Source organism: Pteropus medius, unplaced genomic scaffold (assembly GCF_902729225.1).
Source record: "Pteropus medius unplaced genomic scaffold, Ma_sr-lr_union100, whole genome shotgun sequence".
Classification (NCBI taxonomy): Eukaryota; Metazoa; Chordata; class Mammalia; order Chiroptera; family Pteropodidae; genus Pteropus; species Pteropus medius.
The window spans coordinates 1,499,534-1,523,617 of NW_024349797.1; the positions used below are offsets into that span (position 1 = coordinate 1,499,534).

Sequence of the window (24,084 nt, forward strand, 5' to 3'; positions counted from 1 at the left end):
TCATCACTGGAAGGAGGGAAAAGGGTAACTACTGGAACTGAAGGCATTAAAAGGCATCGAGAAGAGAAGTTAATAAGACAGACAGAGACAATATGGTCACAAAAGGAAGAGAACCTGGAGAAAGTCCCTTGCGGCATCCAGGGAAAAGGGATGGCTACCACCATCAAGTGAGAGATGCAGTAATATAAGAACTGAAGAGAACGTATTACCCTGAGCAAGTCATTGGTGATTAGAACAGGATTAAGTGGTATGCAGGAGTAGGACCTCATGCCTCTCCAGATAGGATGGTTTCAGCATCGTAGAGGGAGGAACTCATAAGATTATCTCACAAGTTATTTCTCCTTCCACAGGCTTTTCCATCATACTCGAGCTTGGAAGTGCCAATTAAAACAGTCTTAGGAATATTGCCTTGATCTGATTCCATTTACTGATAGCAGGGGTCATGTTCTGGTGAAGGTTCCATGCCAAAGCAGCCCTGCAAGCATCAGTTTCCATGCTTGCTCCAGGAGAAGCATCAAGTCTCTGAAAGCCAGGCCTTTCCTTCCGACCTTGGATGGAAGCTCTTCAGTCCTAGGTGCCGGAGCCCTGCTTGCAAGGCTGGGACAGGTCCTGGTGGAGGTTTCTCCCACAGCTCCAGTCTGGTCAATAGTCCAGCATATTCTCCAGGAATCCCGCATCCAGGAGGGAAGTTGGTTCCACAGGCAGGAGAGCAACATTGCGAGTCAGACTGAATGTGAGGGGAGGATGGAAATGATCACCAGGCAGCAATGTTAGTGCCTGTGGCACTTTTTTTAAATGTCCACAAATTCTTTAATCCACCTCTCTTCAAGAGATGGAGGCTGTTCCCCAACCCCTGAATATGGGCAGCACTTAATGACATAACAAATACAGTAAAGAGGGAGTGGGGATTTGCAACATTGGAGACTAAGTTATAAAAAGGCACTCAGGTATCCATTTTGATTGCGCGCTCTCTCGCTCTCGCTCGCTCTCTCTCTCTCTCTCTCTCTCTCTCTCTCTCTCTCTCTCTCTCTCTTTCTCTCTCTCTCCCCGCTTAGTATGGAGGAAACCAGCTGCTGTGTTGTGATCTGTTCTATGGAAAGGTCCATATGGCAAGAAACAGAGTGGTCTCTGGCCAATGGATTCAAAGAACTGAGGCCCTCAGTTCAACAGCCCAAGAGGAACTGGGGCCTCGCAACAGCATGCGAGTAAGCTTGGAAGTGACTCTCCTTCAGCCCCAGTCAAGCCTTGAGATAACTGCAGCCCCATCCAACATCTCAACTATTATCTCATGAAAACTACCAGCTAAGCCATTCCTAGATTCCTGATCCTCAGAAACTATGAAATAATAATGTGTGTTGTTCTAAGCTGATGGATTTGGGGATAATTTGCTACACAGCAATAGATAACAAATACAGTGGCAAAGGAGGAACAGTATGAGGTCTGGGGGGAAAGCTCTAGAAAAACCCGACGTTTGACAGGACTCCTGCTTAGGCTGCGTCTCAGCCCTGGGATAAACAATGAAGGGTGGAAGTGGAGTCTGGGAGTTTATCTCATTCCCTCTCCTCCAGAGAGGGCTGTTATTTTTCTTTTAAATGAATCTTCTTGAAAGGAGCTCAGAGTAGAAACTAAGATAATTTAAGCAACAGTGAGGGGATGACTAAAAATAGAAGTGAATAGGTGTGAAACCTCACAAGGCAACAAGAGTGCACACACAGCTTCCTGGGCCCAACCTGTTTGCACGGTGTGGGCCAGAGGGGACCCTCCCCACTGAAAAAGCTGTCGCCTATGGCTTCTGGTCTTGCCCCCTGTTCCCCCGCTTCGTCCTCACCCTGCTCCACCCTCCTTCCACCTTCCTGAGCCTGTCCCCCACCTCCAATGAGATTTCCTTTTGGGTCCCTGAGAACAAGTCCTCCATAGTAGAAAGTCAGGGACTTCCTGGAAGTTCAACAAACTGATATGAGCAGAGCAGCAACCCACAGTCAGTATTGAGGCCTAAGGAAAGAAGTGCTGAGATATCTTAATGATAATCACTCATAACATTCTTAAGTAAGTACTTTTATACTCACTGGTTTCATCTGATTCCTCACAACAATCCTGTGAGGTAGGCAGGACAGATATAAACACTCCTGATTTATAGGTGGGGAAACAGGCTCAGAATGGCTCAGACGGTCAGCAAGCAGTGAGTCGGGGCTCGAACCCAGGCCTTCACACTCTAGTGCTGTGGACTCTTTACCCCAGCCTATTGTCTCTCACATCATGTCCCAAGATGGCCAATCCAAAGGCCCAACTTCAGTGCAGCCTAACTGTAAGCTATTAGATATAACATTTTCCCCTTTTATTCACAAGTTGGCTACAGCATAGTAATACAGGTCACTGGATTTCTTTGGGCCTCAGTTTCCTCAACTTGTACCACACAAAGGTGGACTAGCTGCCTGTTATTAAGGTCTCTCTGTGCACCTAACAAAGTCTCTCAGGAAACTGGGCTTGCTCGCAGGAGGCAGGCAGGGCAGCAAGTCCTCACCATCTGGCAGTGACTAATCCCGGAAAACCCTGAGGAAGAATCGCCCAGGAGTGAATCAGTCTGGCCCACACAAAAGGGCCCTGGAAGCTGCCAGAAGGAAGTCCGCAGACGATGGTGGCATTATTGGGTTTCGACTCCCGAGAATCTCAACAGAGGTCCCCAGACCTCACTGGCCACAGCTCCTCTGCCAGAGGCTGGAGTGAAGAGGTGTCATTCCCCTCTCCCTACCTCACTGTCCCACACAGTCTTGCTGGGCTGGTTATTTCCACATGGAGCTGGTTGCCCTGGTCCTCCCTAAGGCCCAACACCTGCTCTACCCGTGGAACCTCTGAAAGGAACACAAAAAGACCTTTGGCATCCAAAGCCAATTCCACAGCCGCCCCGGACACCTCCATTAAATTGTCAGACAAGAAAGGACAGGAATGTTCCGTACTCACCTTACTTAGGAAAGGAACAAAAGAGCAGACAGAAAGGGCCCCCGTTTATGTGATTTTTGCCATCATCATACTGTACCACTGTCAAGATAACTACAACCCTAACCCCACTCCAAAGCCCCCAAAAGTTTCACCACTCATTTCGATCCTTTTCCCTTTTTATCCCCCAATTCTTCCAAGTCACTAATTCACTTTCTAAATTATGATGGCAGGAGAATGGAAAATGAGGATGGTGATGGTGACAGCCAGCTTCCCCTGAAGCCTATCGCTCAGGCTCTGTGAGCCGTGAGGTCCCTGATATCCTTCACCACCCTCGACAAAATAGAAACAAATATCACGCTGAACCAACGCTGCTTGAAAGAGAAGTATCCTTGGGCTCCGTGAGAGATGTCAAAACCCAGAGCCATCTGGCCTTGTACTAACCCAGGGCCACCACCAGCTCTGGACTCGACTTGTATCTTTGGCCACTCAGTGCAACTGAGAGATCATTTTCCACCAGCCAAACTGTCGTCTAAGATTAATCTGATTTTTCTATGTGATCAAACAAATATTTACGCAACAAATTCATGAATGAGAATTGATCTCACTGTTTATTTACAAAGCTAGAGGAGCTGATTGTATATGGGCTTTATTTTTTTCCTCTAGATAAATTAGGAAGTTGAGATACTACAGGAGAAAGCAAATCAATGGCTATTTCCAGTTACCAGCATTTGTCTTCAGATTTAATAGAAATGATGCCCTAAGACATGTAGCCTATTCAGTACAAAAACACTCATCGATATTAAAGTAATGCAGAAGGAGAGCCTTTCCTGGTACTTTTTAAATGTAAGCAACAGCATCACAACCGTCTGAAGATTCAAAAAGGCCTTCAAGATAAGGGATCAACTCCATTCCATAACCAGGGAAATGAAGGTACCTGAGGAATAGGCGTGAGAGCATTAGGAATCTATTGCCAGGACTCCGACCTCCCTTCAGGGATAGCTAAACGTATGCCACTCTTCCAACCCATACTTACAGCAGACATCAGTAATCAAGCCAACATTCTCTTCCAGTCCTTATTGCTGAGACCTTAGGGTTCTTCTCAACACAGGACTCAGGCAGCCTTTACCATTCTGAGTTTGCCTCCGAGAAGAAACCTACGGGTTACCTCTGACCTGGAAGCTTAGCCTCACATGAGAATTAAGGATTCAAACCTTAAGCAGGTCTCTGATCAAATACATATTTAACTCGTGTTTTTCTTAACCCTATCAAAATAACTAGGGCCCCAAATCCAACGGTGGCCTTGTTTTGTGGTTTGACTAACAGATGGGATTCCTAGTCAGATACTTCTGTCTTTGCAGAAAATAATCTGAAAGACCCTTTCTAAAAAATTAGTGGTTGACATTTTCTTTACGTCATCACTTATGAGGTATCAACTCACTCCTTAAGTAATTCCCATTTCTCTCATTGCCCTCAGCAGGAAGTAAGCTCCTTAGCATCACAAGCCTCTTTACTGTCTGGTCATAGCTGCCCTTTGCAGATTCATCTTTCACAGCCATTGATCCAATCACCACTTCTCCCTGTGCAACAGTCACACAGAAAAGTACTTGCCATGTTCCTTCTCCGCCCGCCCACCCCACATAAACACCCGCTCTTTTTACACTTCACACTTTTGCACACAAATGATCTCTCTGTCCAACCTCTCGACTCCCATTCACAGTCAAACCTGTCAAGCAGGTTGTCTACATTCTGGCTAAACAAAGTGTGGTTTATGGACCAGCAGCATGAGCAGCACCTGGAAGCTTGCTAGAAACATCTACCCCAGACCTCTGGAATCTGAATCTGCATTTTTACAAAATCCCCCGGGATGACTCACATGCATAAAGAATTTTGAAGTGCACTGCCCTAATTTCACTCCCTTCCTTTCTGGGATACCTATTCAGTCTGCCTTCTCTCTAATCTGACCTCTCCACCAAACAGCTCTCATCAAATGAGTGAATCCATCAATTCACATATGAATAAAAGAATCAATGAAATACCACTTCCGCCCTTTGCCTGCTCTTGAACTTCTATTCATCCTTCAAGGCCAGCCCAAATGGCCCTACTTCTGGGAAGCCTTTCCTATTCTCCAGAGCAGACAAAGTAACCAAAATGCTGAGAGGCTGGGGAAACTGCTTGATTCCCCACCCAGTGCATGCTCTTGGCACCCACAGTGTACCTTCTTTAAGAATGACATCGAGAATGACCAGCCCTCAGAAGCCCCTTGGGGCCACTATCAGGGGCAGAGTTTCATGGCTGGAACCAGTACGGCAAGTCTGAAGTTGCTCTGAGGTCAAGGTCCCACATGGGCTGATCTAAATCAGGTTCCCCTGTTAAGGTTCTTACCCACCAATGCCCACTCTACTTAGCCTCTCGATCCCCATGAAGACCTTTCTACTCTTCTTCCTTCAACACACATCCCAGCAGCCATCTCTTTCACTCTCCTTGACTCAAGAGGAAATTTTTCTTTTTCCTTTGGCGAACAGGACCTCAAAAATTATCAGTCTCTGGTCTTCTCATTTTCCCAGGCCACGGAAGCACTATTCTGGTGACTCGGTAGCTTCTGAACTTGAACACAAAAGAATCCCCAGGGGAAATGAATAAAACTTGCAGATCCCCAGGCCTAGAGTAGGTGGGAACCTGCCCATTTAGCTAATGTCCTAAGGTGACCCTGATGCAAGGGTCTTTGGGCCCCACTTGGTGACTCTCTGGCTCCCAGACTCTCCTCAAGGCTCCTGCATGTGGGACCTCGGGCAGTCCACCAGCCACTCTGACTCTGAGTCCATCTTGGTCAAATGAGGGCTCCAAAACCTTTCCTACCCACCACATCCTTTTATTGTGAGGATCACAACAATAGGGTATGTGCTACTGTTTTGTTGAACTGGAAAACACTTAAAAAAAAAAAAAAGGCAAGATTTTTACCACTCTTCTGCTTTGTTTGGCACCAAGAAACAAATCTCTGTTCTCATTCCCAGAAATTCTGTATTTCTCTTAACCTCATAGCCTATTGTCAACATACTCTTAAGTGTTTTAGACAGTCCTGTGATTGTTGAATGCAGAGGACATCAATTCATACTGGCCAGTGTCCAGACAAATGCTGTCTTCCCGATAGCAATTCTATTTGCCAGAGACCTGTGGATCTTCTGCATAAACAGGAGGCCTTTGCTTCCTTTCAGCAGCTTGAGACAGGCAACATCTGCTCTCTTCCCAAGATAAGGTCCTTTAGACAACTAACTCATAGACTATTTCCTTTGTATCAATAAAAACATACTCAAATGTCCATCCTAGTGTTTGTGGAACTGGCTGAGGGAGGTAGGAAAGATTTAAGACATTGCTTCCGATTGTGTCATCATGAACCATTGAATATCTCTGCAACCTAATTAAGTTGCACTCATTAAATGACGAATGAATGAAACTGTTCCAGAACGAGCACTGCTTTTTGCCATTTTCTGTTTTAGTATCTATTCAACTATTTTAAGAGGTATATATTTGAGCCAAAATAAAAAGAGGACAGCTAGCAATAGCCAGCTCGGTCTTAACTTATTAAGGATACCGTCAATTCTTTAATCGCGTTGGAAGCTCTAGCTCACTAACTCCACCACCTCTCACCACGTACCCCGCTCTCCGTCACCGCCTCTTGTGCACTCACATCCACAGACTCCATATCCATCCCTAAAATCACATTCTTGCACATATCTGCCTCCTGTCGCTCTCTCTTTCCTACTTACCCCAACTCCTCCAACTCTGTGCCTGCAAAGCAGAGAAAAACACACCACTGTGCTGACCAGTCTCCATTTAAACGATGACCACAAATCTTGGGAGTGCTCCCATATTTCCCCAGTCAAATCATTCTCCCACCTCTCTCCATCTTCTCCAATCTCCCACACCTCACATCCTTTCCTCATCCTCTCCCTATATAATCAGAATAAAACTATCTCATTTTCACCACGCGTATTCCCCTATCTCTCTGCATCTGTGTTCCTACACTTGTCTCCCTCCTATTACCAGGAACGAACTCTCTCAGCTCCTACCCAAAGCCAATCCCCGACCTGTGCCTGCATCCCCCTTCTCACACCTCTCCGAGAATTTTGTTCCTCTTGCGTCATCAATACCTCCAACCCGTGCTCTCAATGACCATTCTGCCAGCATACAAATATGCTGTAAGAGTTTCTGTCTTTCGAAAAGACCCTTCCTGACTGAGTATCCCCCTCCATCGAGGGCCCAATTCCTGCTTATCTTTTTAGCACAACTCCTTGAAAGAGCCAGTGCATTCTACTCTCCTTTTCCATACACTCTCTCCTCCATACATTCACCTGTCCTCCTGCCTCCTCCTCCCTGACTGACCCTTCTCAGTCTCCTTTGATGGACCTTCCCCTTCTCTCTTACTCCAGATTCCTCTTTTTATCTAGTAAGAATCATTTCCCCTAAATATGATTTACATACTTTTAACTCCCAAGTTGATCTCTCCAACACAGACCTCTCCGCTGAGTTCCAGACTCACAAATCCACTTGTCATGGTGGTTGGGAACCCAAAGAACAGAAAGTAAGAAAGATTCGAGAGAGTGAAATTCCCATCTCAAGGGGGTGGTGGGGACCCTGCAGCCAGGAGGGGAGCCTTTGGTTGGGGAGCCATAGTATCTTCATGGAGCGGGAGGTAGAATTCACAGCAAGGAGAAAAGTAGCTGGATGGCATCAGCTTTTAGAACTGCCAGGATGCACCTTGGATCATGAATAAGTAAAGAAAAGAGTTCATCAGAGGCCAATGGATCATGAGAACAGAGAGGAGAGATAAAGTGTGAAGAGGAATTAGCAAATCTGGGGAAAGCTCTGAGGGAGGAAGGAGGAAGACAAAGAAAGAAGCTAGAAGGAATGGGTAAGAGAATGAAATAAGTACTCAAGATAAAGATTTTGGTCCTTGCTTATTCGAGAGACACAAAAAATTCTTAAAAAGATGCAGAAACTCAATTCTCTGAGTCTTCTTTAGAAGGGTATTAGTATTATTATTACTAATAGCTACAACTTATTAAGGCATGTCCAGGGTGCTAGGCACTTTGAACATAGTTCCTCATTTGATTCTTAAAATGATCTATGACTTGAGTGTCACTGTCTCCATTTAATTCAGAGCAGTGAAAAAACTTGCTTGAGACGACCTAGCAATGGGGTGGCAGAGGCAGGATGTAAACCTACATCTTATCCTAACATCCATGCGAGTAACCACCATACCACTCGACCACAAGAAAAGGCCCTTTTCCTGACACACACAGGCCGAGGGGCCGATGAGCAGCCTGCCAGAGAGCACTGGGCCTTCTGACCATGCAGCAGGTCAGAGGGCCGCCCACCTGTGCTGAGGTCTTGCTTTCCTCTTTATGACCCACTGTCCCCTGTCCACACTCCAGGCTGCCCTTGAAAACTCAGCAGGGTGGAGTGAGGACTTGAGGAAACTGCCCTGGAAGCCCTAGAAGCTAATCTAGGATCCTGGATTAAAGGCACTCCCCGAATTATCCCAGGGCAAAACTAGGTTAAGGCCACCTCCAAACCCCTCCCTCGCAGAGTTAAAGGTGAGGAATTGGAACGGTTGAAAAGGCAAAGCAGTTCAGTAGCTCCTTGAAACCAAAGCAGGAGACAGAACCTGCATAAGTGGGTAGTTGGAGAAGGAGGCCGGGTGAGGAAGAGAGCACACAACTGGGAGTCCAGAGCCTCAGGCCACCACGGTCCCCAGGGAGCTCTGAGATCTACCTCTGTTCCCTCCTCCACGAGGTCAGCCCTGAGGACTCTTCTCTGCAACCAGAAGTCTAGGACAGGTCGACGCCCAGGGCCAATGCAGCTTCATCTGAAAAAGGCCCAGCCTGTGAGAAAATGGGGCCTGCCCTCTGGAAGGCCAGAGCTGGGGAACACCAATGATTGACCACAAGGTATACCCCACAGGTGCCTGAACCTCATAAAGAAAATGCCCAGTCCAACCCTAACCCAGCTGGTCCTCTATCTGCCTCTTCAATCTGGGGAAGCGGTGGATGAAGTGGGGAGTCCTGAGTCACAGGTGGGTGGAGAGAGAACAGAGGAGGCATCTACCTTCAAGACATGCTTAGTGGTCATGCTGGTTGGGAGGGGGCATTTAAACTGCCATCTTCCCTCCACAGACCCCTGTAATGGTGACACCACTGATGTGACTCCAGTGGCTTAAAAACTTAACTTCCAAAAGGCTGCAATTAGAATGCGAATCAGTTTCTTGGCCAGATAGCATCATCACGATTGCTTACTTGATCCATTCAGCACCTCTGTCAGCACTAGAATGAACCTAGGACCAACCTGGTCCAACCTCTTCTTTAAACACATGGGGAAACTGATGCCCCCAAAGGTATGGTGATTTGTTCAGGGCCACTGGGCAAGGTGGCAGTAGGCCTGGGACTCTAACCCAGGTCTCCTTAGCCTTTCCACAACGTGGACTGAGCTCTGGGTGTATGACCCAGGTGGTCTGGAACCGTGGCATCCTACTCTAGGACTGCTCCTTCTGTTCAGATACCAAAGCAAAAAAGAGCCTCTAGGGCCTCACCATCTGACTCCTCCCTGAGCCTGCCTGCTGGATGAATGTATATCAAAACCCTGGGGCCAAAACATTCCTGGGTACTGTATACTCTGCACCCAGTGCCCTTTTCCACAGTCTCCTGGAAGGGGAAAGTTTCAAGAAGGGACAGCTCTAAAGAGCATCTCTCTAAGAAGCATTTCCCTGTTTGGACAAAGAGGATAAGACAGGAAGACAGGGTGATGGCAAAAGTCATTTAAAAAAAATTACATTCTCACCAAAATGGCACCCTGGAACTTTCAAGATCTTCTAACACCAAGTCGGATTCATTAGTATTTACAAAGATGGAGACTGAATTTCTTTTGAAGCAGGTCCACCAAATGATGCTTGAGAGATAATGAGAGGCAAAGAAGTCCCAGGAAAGGAAAAGTTCCCAGCCTGGGAGTGAGCAGAAGCACTGCCTGCTCCTGACAGGCTCACAGTCACCTAAAATGGTCCTGCAAGCTGCCTGGCACAGGAGAGCCAGGGCAGCTGGCTCTTTGTAACTGCTCAGTTTGTCCTTGCTGGGAAACCCGGATTCATTAACATACTGGCTGAACCCACAGTGCTGACCAACCAGTGGGTTCTCCCAGGAGCCAGCAGGACTCGTTACTATAGGAAAAGTAAGTTTCCTGGAGGAGGTTGGAGAAGCCCAGACAGAGCCCCTGGTTTAAGGGAGGAGGGGGAAGATCCCCCTCTTGGACAAAATGGTTAAAAAGGAAAGAGCACTAGTCTTTGAAATCAAATAGATATGTGCATTTGCCTGGTTTCAGGCAAATATTTCCCTTTTTAAGTAACAGAAGTGAGGTGTGATTAGCACTGCAGAGAGTTTCCTGAAATTAACGGAGAGGGAGCAGAGAGGGCAAGTTGCTGTCTCAGATCTTACTCCCAGCACCAATCACCAAGCAGAGACTGCTTCTAAAGCCAACCTTCTCAGCCTCTACAAGGCAAAATCGACTGGGGGCCTGCCTGTGACAGACCTAATGCACCACTGGAGGAAGGCCTGGGGTGTCTTCTGGGGGCACACAGTAAAATTTTAAGCCAGTTTGTAGGTAATACAGATGGATGCATCAAACAGTCAAAGGACATTGCACTGAAAGCAGAGTTAACACTCGGGCCTGGAACGCTGGCCTACCAGGTCTATGTCAGCGCTACAGTGTGAAGGCAGATGAAGGAAAGGGATTTTGACAGCATTTGGTCAGATAGTGCTGTATGAGTCCCAGGTGCTACATAAATGTTGGGGGCTGGAGAGGAAGAGGGGTGGATCCAGAGGCTGGCATCCAATTGTTTTTCCTTTTCTCAGAGGGAAGGTGGGTATTATTTCTATTGTGGGTTTCAATTCTATGCTGTCAGACAACCTTTTGAGTCCAGGGCTCTGCCACTTTGTGCCATGCCTGATCCAAGACAATTGTCATTGAACATTATAGGTAAATAGCAAACACTGGCAAATATACTAACGTAAATATCAGAAAGAGCTGGAGTCTAGTCTGGGCCCTACCACTTCTGTGTAGCTTTGGCCAAGTCACTTAACCCTTCTGTGTGTTGGCCTAGTCATCTGCTAAGTGGGACAGTAGCCTAACAAGGCAACTAGGAAGATTACCTTGAGAGTGTGGTGGCTATTATTTAGCACATCAGGGAGCATCAACAGTTCTTGGCCATCGTGGAAAAGATGGCCCATAATCTCTGGACTCACAGTCCATATGCCTCATACATGGTTACACCTCTTGCAGCCTTAGGGGCCAGTGAGGAGCCCATCGACAAGATGGAGTGGGGATTGATGAGCATCGGAGACAGAGATGCAAGAAGACTTGGATGGAGTGTGCCATCTCAGGACTACCTGAACCCACCAAAGTGTAAGTCAGCTAAGTGTATCCAATTGTACCAAAAAGAGCTTCTGCACCCATGGCCAATAGCCAGAGTCTGAGCTTGGCTTCCTCGCTTTTCCTCAACCATATTCAGCCGCCTTTCAGTCTAAAAGCTACTTTTTCAAATAAGCCCTTTCTCTAACTTGGCTAGGAGAACGATCATGAATTTTGATCCCAAATTTGAACTGGCCTCTTAGGTACAAAGCTCTCTGGGGCCAACCCACCTCTCAGGATATTCTCCTCTCCTCCCCAAACGCAAACCAGTAGGTAGTATAATAGTCGTTTTTCTGGTTTCAGAATAACACTTGGTGGAAAATGTCCATGGCATCATTAACCGCCAGGTTTGACATTATGCAAGATGAACAGCTGATACCAAGCATGATGACCATGACAGGGTCAGAGGCGGCCTGGTGGGGGAAGAGTATATGAACCCAAATTTCTTGACATGCCTAGGTCAGCTGTCCTCGCATAAACATCACATTTGTCCTGCTCAAGAGCTTATGACGCCCAGACTTCTTGCCTTTCCTATTTCCTTTGTTGTGGATCAGGCCCCACAATGTGGGTGGTATTTATATTCCTATGACTTCTCCCCACAGCCCAGGATCCCCATGACTTACCCCCACACCCATTCAGCCTCATCTCTGCTCTAGCTCCAGACCTGCCCCTGAGTTTTTGCACAAGAATTTCCCATTGCTGCCTTCAGCGGTCTGCCTTCTCTTTGCCCACCCAATTCTACTGATCTTTCCCTGACAACTTCCCCACCTGCACAGTAGCTCCCCTTGCTGAGCGCTCTGGCACTCACATTTTGCACCAACTTGGCATTTAATTATAAATGATCTTGTCTTGAATAATATGCTAACCACCTGTCTCTCCCCCTCAAGTGCAACAACAAAAAGATGTTTTAAGTAGTAGAGAGTTTAGAACTAGAACACCTCTTGGGAAAAAATCAGGCTTTACTAGCTGCCACTATTAGCTTTGTCAACTCATTCTCCCTGAGCCTCAATTTCCATTTCTGTGAAATGGGAATAATCTTAACCTGAAAGGGCCGATCTTTAGCTTTAATAAGCTAGCATGTATAAGAAATCTGCTGGTGAATAGTCCATAGAAAGTATGTCCAGAAGTTGTTTCAATTCTCCTTTGCTTCTCTTTTATGTCCTGTAAAACCTAGCACAGTATTACAGCATAGAAGACAGTCAATGAATTTTTGATTAATTGTTCAGTAGCATAAAGCAAACTAATAATCAGAAGGTCATCATACAAAGTAACAGTATGTAGTCAAAACGTATGGATCTGTTTTCCAATTACAGACGAAAGGTTGATGTCTACAGCAAAAAGCAAACAAACAAACAAACAAACAAACAAAACAATCTATCTTAACTAAAGAAGTTTTCCAGATTATAAACTGCCAGTCTCTCTGAACCCACAGCTCAGCCAAGTAGAAGTTTCAGCATAAGTGTCCATGCTAGCAATTCATCACATGCCTCCACCCCTTCTTACACAAGTTCTCTCCATTCCCAACCTCTATATTTCTGGTTCACAGAAAGCTGACTTCACGCACTAAATATAGTACAATCCTTGCTACTTCTTTATATCAAACACAGAGCAGAATTATTCTATCAGAATTCTTTTCTAAGTTATTTAGACGGAATCCTGATCACAGCTTTTCCCAAGCAGAATTTTTGCCAAATATAATACACACACACAATAATACACACACACAATACACACACACACACACATAATTAACTTTGTCTTCTAAGAAGACTTTTCTTCTCCTACGAAGTTGGAGAGAAGGGAGTAGACAACCATGAATATGAGCGAGGCCATTCAACCAAAATCAAGCTGAGAATCATATCCAGGTCCTATGAACAAGAACAAAATCCAGGCACCAAAGATGATGTTAGATGCAGTAGAATCCAATGAGATGAGAATTGGAAAGGAACTCGGGTAGAGTTTTCAGCAGAACCATTTTCAACTTTTGGTCTTACTGCCCTTTTCAGTTGCTTCTTGCTGTTTCTCTCTCTCTCTCTCTCTCTCTCTCTCTCTCTCTCACACACACACACACACACACACACACACACACAATATCACACACAATAATTTGGTGTTTCTCTTAAGGAATATGTCTCTTGCCACTGCATTCACTTTCTGAAAGCTGGTGTGTGTCTCACACTATCAAAACAATGCAAGTCCCCATACAGGCTTGAGACTTTGCTTCAGTATGAACAAATACAAGTAGACAATGTAGTTTTAGTTAATGATCACAACATGCATTCATGAGACTATTTGCCCCAATGCCTCCCAATCAATCCCATAGTGACTGAGTTAGGCACTAACTCAGGCTACCAGCTGCAATTCAAAGTACTGCAGAGCTAGACGGGACCTTAAGAGGTCATCTAGCCCACGCTCCCAACTCCATGCAGGAGAAATGCTTGCCTATCAGTGAGTTCCATATCAGGTTCAAGTCAAAAATTCTTGGTATCCAAAGATCTATTCTTCAGTTTGTTCTAAGCCTGAAGGTGTTTCTCTTGTCCACTCAAGACCGAAGCAACTGGTCAGTGTCTTCTTCTCAATGATACACATAATGATGGTTATTACATGACCTCTAATTCTCTTCCCTAAGTTAAACACTCCAAATCCTTTAACCTTTTCTTAAAGAGATTACTGTTCATCCTTTAAACATGTTAATAATTCTCAGCTATTTGAACACAGTCATATCAAATATTTAATATGAGTGAAGAAGTACTTCCCAGCACTTGCACATTATTCCCAATATAACACAGCTTGCTATCATGCTTACTTAAAAATATGTAATACAGTACTCCTTCAGCTAGTGTTCCACTAGGACTTCCAGACCCATGTTGGCTATGATTATGTCTTGCCAGGTGGTCACTAAGAGCACAGTCAACATCATTGTATCTATCAGATCAGTGCTAAGCCATTGATGACAACTGTTATCACCTCTCAACAAAGTATTTTCTATTCTGGTGCAAAAGAAAGGTCAGGTGACCAAGGGACTGTGCTACTCGCACCAGATTTATGTAAATTACAAAACAAGATTTTCTAAATTTTGGTCTGAAGTACCTTTCTCCTTCTAATCTATGCCCAAAAACTGACATCTGGGCACCTCAGGTTCTTGGAGCAAATGGAGCAGACTAGTATCCTAATTCCAACCCCTGCCTCTTTTAAGAAAACTTAGAGGTAACTCAATGAACTTAGCAATCAAGGGTACCCTGAGATCTGAAAAGTTACTAAACCTCTCCAAACAATTGAGCATCATCTAGAATGGCTAAAGAGGATATCTTTGATAAATTTGGCACAGCTGCTGCCATCTAGCATGAGTAGTTCATAGGCCACCCTTCCAATTTGTAAGAAGGTTTCAATTCAGTAGTATGTCTGGTATCAGGAATCTTCTTCATCATCCATGGAGGAAAATTATTTCTTATCGGTTTTTTGGTGATATGAGGTAAGGAGTTAGGGAAATCCTGATTCTGAATATGCTCACAAGCATCCTAGTTCTTAGGAAGAAATATATCTCAGCAACATCATCAACACCCCATAATTAAAATTTCAGGGAGCCACAGCCATTGAAGAATCAGCAGTCATCGGAAAGAGCGCATTTCTTTAACTGCCACAAGTCCACACCTCCCAAGTTGGGCTCCACTAAACGTCCTTTATCATTTATTTCATACTAATAAAATTCTATTGTCTACATTCACTTAGCCCATAGGATTCATTTGCATGAACTCAACTATTTTAAAGTTGGCCTCATTTCATACGTAAGCTGCTAGAGATGAACAGTATTAGTCAGCATGTCCTCAGAGTTACTATTGCATATGGCTAGCACATAGACTGGCTGGGTTATTTATAGATCCTTTTGGTAAGCATTATACTATTGTAGTTTTGACTCAGCACCCAAACTAGAAAACCAAAGAGACAGCTTTCTAAAATTTTGTGGTGGAATTTTTTGGCTCTGAAATGTTTTTGAATATAGGCTTCAATACAACTTATATTACTCATCATGAAATGCACCTCTAGACCTTCACCTGGTGATGTGAAATTCTTCTCTTCCCTTAGTCCTAAGACTTTAAAAATGTCTTAAATACTATTCCCAATTTAACAGTATAATACTCTTTATTTCTAAATCAGAAATTAGCAAAATTATGGCCCCCAGGCCAAATCTGGCCAACTGCCTATTTTGTAAATAAAGTTTTATTGGAGCACAGGCATGCCCATTAATTTATATACTGTCTATGGCTACTTCCATGCTACAACCTCAGAGCTGAGCAGTTGCAACAGATGTCTGTATTATGAAGCCTTTGTATTTACTATTTAGGCCTTTAGGGGAAAACTTTGCAGACCTCTTCATAAATCATAAGAAAAATAAACTGCTTATTCAGAATAACCTCCTCCCCAACCCAACCAAACAAAACAAAACAAGAAAACATCCTGCACCAAGTGAGTAGGCTTTGCATAAAATTCGGTCTGCCTCTTTTACAAGTATCTTCTGAAGTAAGACGCATATGAGACATAAAATACTTTAAAGACAAATTGAAATAACAAAAGTTCTGGAGGAATGGATACAGAGTTTAAACTGGAGAATATGAAAAAGTTCTGGAGATGGATGTTTGCACACCATTGCAAATGTACTTAGTGCCTCTGAACTGTACATTTAAAAATGATTAAAATGATCAATTTTATGTAATGTGTATTTTACCACAATTTTAAAAAAAGGCCTAACGAGAGTATATTAAAGAAAACTTCTAGGGAGACTTACTAAGTCCATAATGAATGTCACAAAAGAAGACAGAGCACAACAGCAGCAGCATCACAAGGACGCCTTCCCTTTCCACCTGGCCCCAACATGGGCTGGCGATGTCCTAAGGGCGAGACCTCGCCTGAACGGCTGGTCTAGTTTTATCTGACCTAGAGGAGTCATCAGAGAAGAATGCCCACCTCCACACACAGGGAACAGCCTACCATAGGGGCCTGGCTGACAGCCGCACCAACTGGCTGCTTAAAGAAGCGACAGCAAGAGCATCTTTGAGGCAATGGAAACGTTAACCTCCAGCGGTTTCCAAGCACGCACCAACCCTTGCATTTTTGTGCAAAACTACTCCTGGCACTGGTGTGTGACAGCAACATCAAACAGGTATGTTAGGTCTGTACATACATCTGTTTGGACCATGGAGAGGGTAATAATGATGGCCATGGTGATGGTGGGCGGGTGACAGCATCTCTGAACTCAGAGAGCAGATGCTGGCACCAACCCTGGGCACTGTTCATTTTCCATGCCACCACCTATCAGCCGAGCCAGTGCCAACCACTGTTCTAGATTATGCTTCTAAATAGAACACAAGAGTTCAACAAATCCCAGGCGAGCGAGTGGGCAGAACCCTTTCAGGTGTCCCTTCTCTAGGACTACATGCAAGTTGAACTCAGAGGTTGGTAAAGCAAAATTTACAGAGATGCTATAGAAGCATTAGAAACAGACTTTTATTTAACAAAAACTTACACAAACTTGATACAAACCCTACATTATGCAAAGCTTTATCACAATTCTATAGATGTTAAAACTTGTGGGAGTTGGTTGGAGAGCGAATTATTATTATAATTATTAGCATTTTGACAAGGGACATTTTCTATCAGAAAATGTCACAATAAAGGGCTACAAAATGATATAAAGACATTCTTAGTGATTCCCCAGGGACTGGCCTTGAATGAGACCTAAAAGGGCTGGCAGGACGTTGGTGTCCAATCAATCTCTCCTTTACAGGCAAAAGAGAGATTCTCAGGCTCAGAACCATTTCAGTAACACTGCCACTCAAAGAAGTTCTGCTGACAAGAATATCCAGCATGAGACTGAATATGACTCTGCTTACAAGTGAAGGAAACCCAAGCACATGGGCATGTTAAAGACCTGGAGTAAAACCCAGTGCCCAAGCCAATCAACCCAGCTCCTTCACTAGGCCAGAGACACAATGCTGAATTATATCTCGTAGGCTACAACATTCACTTCTACCAGCATGGCCATAAAAGGACATGGCAGAACACTTGCCTTTCTCTTTTACCCCACCAGCAACTAAATCTGAAGTTTCCATCATTCGGGCTGGCCTTCCGTGCCCATGGGGACACTCCAGAATCTCAGGCCCCAGCCAGCTCCACTGAAGGCTCCCTTTGCAAGTCTCCTCTAGGAGCTGTTTGGTGACCAAATTAGTATCATCTCAGCTGATGCTTTTTGTTGTCTTTTTTTTCTCTTGCTTTACTTCATTATTTTAAACAAAGCTGTATTTGAATCTGTTGAACTCGCAGAGATATATTTAATCACTAGATGGAATTCCTTTCAGAACTAGGCCTTGTCAAACATGATAACCAGGAGGCAGCCTGCCTGGCATTCAGACAAACAGGGCTTGCCTGGGTGAGGGGAGAGAGGTATTTTGGGGGGCAGGAGGCAGGGGAGTGGAAGGCTTGGAAAGACTGCTGATAGCCTTTGTGGCTAATTTATGTCAGTCAAGTCTTAACACAATCATCGAACATCACCAACACTTCAACAGACTTTTGAAGAAGGAAAAATAACTGATCACTCCTCACTTACCACATCCAACTCGCAGAAATAAAAATACCTAACGCACATACACGAATGGCTTTTTAAAAAGCCTGAGAGCAGAGTTGATCTTTATTTTCTTATTCAAAATGTGGGGTATTTTTCCCTAGAGTTATATGCAGTCTTTATTTTACATTAAGTACTCTTGACTTCATGTCTTCACAAAATTGCTTTTAACTTTTGAAGTGGAAGGTACTTTAAACAAAAATACTGTGCCATATCAGCACTTTTTCCTTTTAAATATTGAAATAAATAAAATAGTTAACTCTTTTTTTTTTTTCCATCAGTTTGTTTTCAGTTATTTCTATTGTAGAACAATTCCAGGCAATTCCAGTCTAACCTGGGTACTTTCTCATGTTTAAAGAAAATGTAATGAAGAATTTAAAAAAAAAAAAAAAATCTTCTTATTGCACAAACTTAAACCATTCCCGAGGCTTCTCTGGGCTGAGGTGAGTTGCGCTGGAGGTTTGCCACAATCCAGGCTCCTGTGTTGACTGAAACACACGCGTAGGAAGGGGCCAGGCAAGGGAAGAGGAAGAGAAGGAGGTGAAGAAGGAAGAGGAGGTGCAAGTCATCATTGCTTCTTTTCACCTTCTTCGGAAATGGCTTGCTTGAAGGATGCTGGAGTCCCCGGGTCATAGAATTGACTGCAGAGGGAAAGGCAACGAAAGATAAAACAAAAAACAACAGCCCAGGACAACTACCTAAAAAGAAAAGATTAAAATTAAGGGGGTGGTGGAAATGAAATGAATTAAAAATAAAACAAAAGAAAGAAAACAACGAACTAATTGCCATGCTAATGAGCCTATGGCTATGTGCAACTAGTGTCACCTGGGCCTTGAGCATCAGCAGCATGAAATCAGCTAGGAAAAGGGCAGGTCAATTGCTTCTGGGCAACTGAATGACAAAGAAACAGAGAGCGCACAGCTGGATTTTCAATTCCTAGGTGGCATAGTAGGCAAAACGGGATGTTAGCAAAATTTTCTTTTTTCTCCTACACTTCGAAATCAAACTGAATCTTTTCACTATTACAATACCCAAGAAGGACTTTTATGATGCAATCTGTCTTCCTGTCACCTAAGTGGAAATGAGCAGTTCTAAGGTATAGGACTAGTTGCAATCACAGAAAACCCCAACCAATGCCCCATTTGCCCTGAGGTCAAAAAGACACTGCTTCATGCACACATCATCACTTCCAACACCGCCCCAAGTGATTCTGCAGTGTCAGAATTGCTTGGAGAGAGAACCAAGCCAAGAGATCCATTCCAGTCCTCAACTAGCCCAGTAATTCCAAATATTAGCCCTAGACCCTGGTGGCAGTTCAAACCAGGTGGGTCTTTTAGTCTGGATGGCTACCAACCAGACATGGATTTTGCTTCTAGCTGAAATAAAATCTGCTAAGTTATTTTAGTCTTTGGACTGGAGGAGTCGGCACAAAGGAGTAAGCAATAAAACCAAGTGCTATCACATTTCACCCCAGAAGCATTTCCTGAGGGCAGAGATGGGTGCCCCTAACAGTTCCCAGCTCACACAGAGCCGAGTGGCAAGAGCTGAGAAAGAAAAGGAAGGAGCAGCCCAACTGGAAAATGGCCAAGCTAAAAGAGAACAAAGTGCAAAATCAAATGAGCAACTCAGCCTCTTCCAAGCTGAAACTCCCCTCCCCACCCATTATCTCCCCTTCTAGTATCCAAGGCATTATTAGTCCCTGCTCAGGTGTACAGGACTGAATCAGACCCACTTCCAAAGCCGAGGCTGTCTGTCTACGGGGAGGCTAAGAAGGACCTGGTTTCCACCCATCACCACGCCCTCCCCTCACACCTGTTTGTGTTTCTTCGCCTTCCATCCCATCCTATTCTACTGTCTCACCTCTCGGATCTGCTTTTTTGGTCTCCCTTCCCAGACTCCCCTCCTCTTCCTTCGTGTTCATCTCTTCACTGTTTTACCTGCCTCCAACCCTCTCCCTCACATGATAAAGCCAGTCAGCCTTTCTCCAGGCTTTCCATGGAGTGCCTGCCGAGTGTTCACTTGCTGGGCATCCAAGCAGACCTTTACCCCCTGCCAGGAGTCTTTCTGTCCCCATCCCAGTGCCTCTCACCCCTCTGGTCAGATGTCACCTGCCACCCTTTTAATAAGCCTGTCTAATAACCATGCCCTTCCAATTTCCTTAAATTTCCACCATTGACCCCCAACACACATCACCACACACACACACACACACACACACACACACACACACCTTTACTCTTCTTCTCTTGCCCATTTAAGCCACCCAGATAACAGCTGGTTGGTTCCCAGCTTTGTGCTCCTCCCTAACATCCATTTTCTCTTTCATTTCCTCTGGCGGAGCCAATGGTAGGCCACTGGAAATTTCTGCCATGTTCTTGGTCTGATGCTCTCGGTCCCCTTCAAGAAAGCTGATGTTGCATCCCTCCACACACCTTCAACTCTCCCCTAGCCCCCGTCCTCACATCTTCATTCTCTGTCCTCCACTCTTCGCCACTACTTACTTCTTCATTCACTGCCTCCTGGATCTCAACCACGCTCTCTAACTTGACCAAAAGATACAGTGTCCAGATATGACTTCTCTAACCTTTCTGTCAACAATATTTATTGAGCATCCACTATCTATGGAATGAGACATTAAATCCTTCCACTAATTAGCTCAGAAACATTTCTCACTTCTCAGTTAATTTCAACAAACTATTAGGGCACATTGTTGTCGGGCATTGTCCAAGAGACACAAATGACCTCATCTTCACCCTCAAGGAACATGCCATCTGTTTAATGAGAAAGGCTAAAAACAATCATAATCGTAATACATTCTAATAAGCACTACACTAGCAGCATGAATAAAATGCTACAGAAGAATACTTAGGCATGTTTTCACATTGCAATTTTTGCCATTTTACAAGATTCAGGTTGTGATTCCCAGCTTTGCCTTTTGTTCGCTCTATCTCCATTCCCTCTGACAAGAGACATTCTTGCCTGTGGAGTAAATAGCAATCGTCAATCTAGAACTCTTTGTTGATCTAGATAACGTCCTCTAAGAAAATCTCCCTGACTACTGTGATCGACAGCAAAAATAATCACGTAAAGACATCGCATCACATGATGCTCTTACACATTATTAACTACTTGGGAATACCTACTCTTCCCAACTAGATTGCAAATAAATCCACTGGCCCCATGTTTAATTTCATCCTATCCTTCACAGGGCTGCAAGTCACGCTAATACTGTTACCCAATCCCTAGTTGCCAAATAAACAAAGGTATACATGAATTAAAGTATTATCATCGAAGGTCTATAAACATACTAGCCTGGATCTAAGCTGAAAGCCAAATGCCTGAGTTGCCAGTAATAAAATAAATCAATCAGGTACCCCTTGATATGAGGCATTGAGAAGGATACAACATCATTTCTGTAGAATCCTTACCAAAAAATGCATAACCTGATTTTAATCATTAGGAAACAGCACACAAAGAAAGGACATTCTATGAAATGACGAGCCAGTACTCTTTGAAAGTTATCAAGGTTATACAAAGAAGGACTATGGAACTAACTACTCCAGATTAAAAGACTTAAAGAGGACATGACAACTAAATACAAAACGTGATCCTAGATTGAATCCTAGACCAGAAAAAGGACATAAATGAGACGGCTGGCAAATTTTGAATAAAGTCTATAGGTTGTAGCGTGGCATCAGTGTTGATTTCCTGATTATGATCATTGTGCTGTGTTTATTTGAAGAATCTAGGTGAAGAGTCTATCAGAATTCTTTGTATAATTTGTGTAAGTATTTTGTAAGTCTGAAATTATTTAAAAATTAGAAAAAACTTTTTAAATCTTAGTCATTGGTTTAGAGCCAGTATTGAGATACTTCGAAAACCTACTTGCCAATGCTTCTTAGCTAATAATTCAGTTTTGTCGGGGATCTTCAATCATTCTCAGCTATTCTGTAAATCAATCAAGCAAAATAGTTTTTCCTATATTGTTATTTTGAGTAAATGGTCAGAAATCACTTTGATTAAGCACACAGTATCACATAATCCAATGTTTCAGTGTTAGAAGCGTTTGGGCACGTGACCAAAACAGAGCCATAAATATTCGCTCCCTGTCACATCGCCACCTCCATCCTCATGTTCATCCCAATGTCACCACCAAAACACTGACCATTTAGAAAGCCCAACTCTAGTTCTTTGGGAAAGTTCATGAGGACTTAGATATTACTACTCCTCGGCAGGATTCTAATGTGATCATAGGTTGGGCTTGGATTCGTTCTGTTTTAACAGCATCAAATACGCCTCCTCTCAATCCAATGAGGTTTTGAATGAAAGTTCCCAAAGCCCTTACTGATTTTAATCAAGAAACCTTCAAAATGTGATCTATGGAGAAGTCAGTCCAGATTGAGGAAAGAGTATTAGAAGACCCAGACACTTCTTACTGACCCTGGAACTTCAGACCAGTTATCTAATCTGAGCAAATCTCAGTTTCCTCATCAGTAAAATGGGGTTTTTTAAGAATCATCACGAGAGAGTGTTAATTATATAGTATGATAGGGTAAGAAATGTCCATATCCTAGGGATAGTGAAACTGAGGCAGAGATTCACGGCAACAAACTCACACAGGGATTGAGTCTAGAACCCAGAACTTTTCATTTCTACTCTAGGTTCCTACTCACTAGATCAAAAATGCTTCACTAAGAAAATACACAAGTAACCTCACTTCCAAAGGCTAAAAAATATCTCCTGCACAAAAATTGCTCAAACTTTAAGTACAAGTTCAAGATCATATTCATCAGATGTAACAGGAGGCATATTGGGATAATATTAATTAATTTTATTCCACCATGAAGTAAGAACCTCCAAACAGCTTTTAGTTCTCTCCCTGAGTAATGATCTTGTGTTCCCTCAAGTGCTATATAAAGGCAATATCAGGCTGCAGCCCATTAGGTGCATACAGAGATGCAAAATAAGCAGGGAGACTTAAAGAGATACTATTGATGCGAACATCATATTTTTATTAAATCCTCCTCTCTAAAATGCAAGTAGCAAATTGCATTACTGACTTTAAAGCACCTTTAAAAAATGAAATGCATATTTCTCACTCCAGTGTTATAGTAATTAGGGGGTCTGATTTCTACATGGTCTCCGTAACCGAAATAAAGGATTAGATGTTCTAGGTAGGAAAAAACATCAGATAGACAACAACAATAATCACCTTTTCATCAACAGTTCCCCCAAGGGAAGGTGAATGTTACAACAAATTTAGATGATTCTATATCTTTGATTCTCCTATCTTTGGGCTAGAACTGAGAAAATTAGGTGACATTTCTGAAGCATTTTGGGTGAGTATTTTACTGAGCTGAGGACAAAAAAAACTAGTCAAATCATTTTCATCTTGATGACTCTAATTTCTTTTATATTAAATATTGAGTAGTGGTACTTATTTAACAAAAGCAACGACAAAATGATAGATGTGTTGACCACTGACATAGCTCTTACAATTCCAGAGGTCACAAGAAAAGGAGACCTTTGTTCCAAATAGGCACCAGGAGGAAATGTTTAGAAATGATGGTTTAGAAGTCAAGCTTTCTATAATATTCTGTACAGAATTTTAATTGGAATTCTCTTTTAGGGGATCTAATTGCTTACTCTTCTTTTAATAAAGTTACCATTTAAAGCTATATTCATTGTAAACACCCCTTTCTTCAACTGGATCTGAGAAAAAGCAAGGGAGAGATATACATTTATATCTTCTCCTCTTCGACCAAGTGTTAGTTGAAAGCCACAACTGTAGCCAAAAGAGGCATCATACTTCCGGAAAAATCTCAAGGAAGAGGATAGTAAGCAACAGTAATAGCTGTTGGATAGGGCTCTAAAGGAAAAGTGTGGAGAGATTCAACCAGTTAGCATGGAAGTTGGAGATGAAGTTCTTCTCCCAGATTATGGAGGCACCAAAATGGTTCTAGATAAGAATTATTTCTTATTTAGAGAAGGTGACATTCTTGTAAAGCATGCAGACTGAAACAAATCGCTGTTAAAATGGCATCCACTAAAGTTCTGAAACCTTTCATCATGTAAAT

At 43.5% G+C, this 24,084-nt stretch overlaps 1 protein-coding gene and 1 pseudogene across 2 annotated transcripts in view; one reads left to right on the top strand and one right to left on the bottom strand.

The window, feature by feature from the left end:
• Positions 1-24,084, bottom strand: part of DPF3 (double PHD fingers 3) — a 242,064-nt gene that overhangs the window by 23,819 nt on the left and 194,161 nt on the right. The gene's annotated exons all lie outside the window — the stretch shown is intronic.
• On the top strand, positions 16,584-24,026 carry LOC120619759 (10 kDa heat shock protein, mitochondrial-like; annotated as a pseudogene).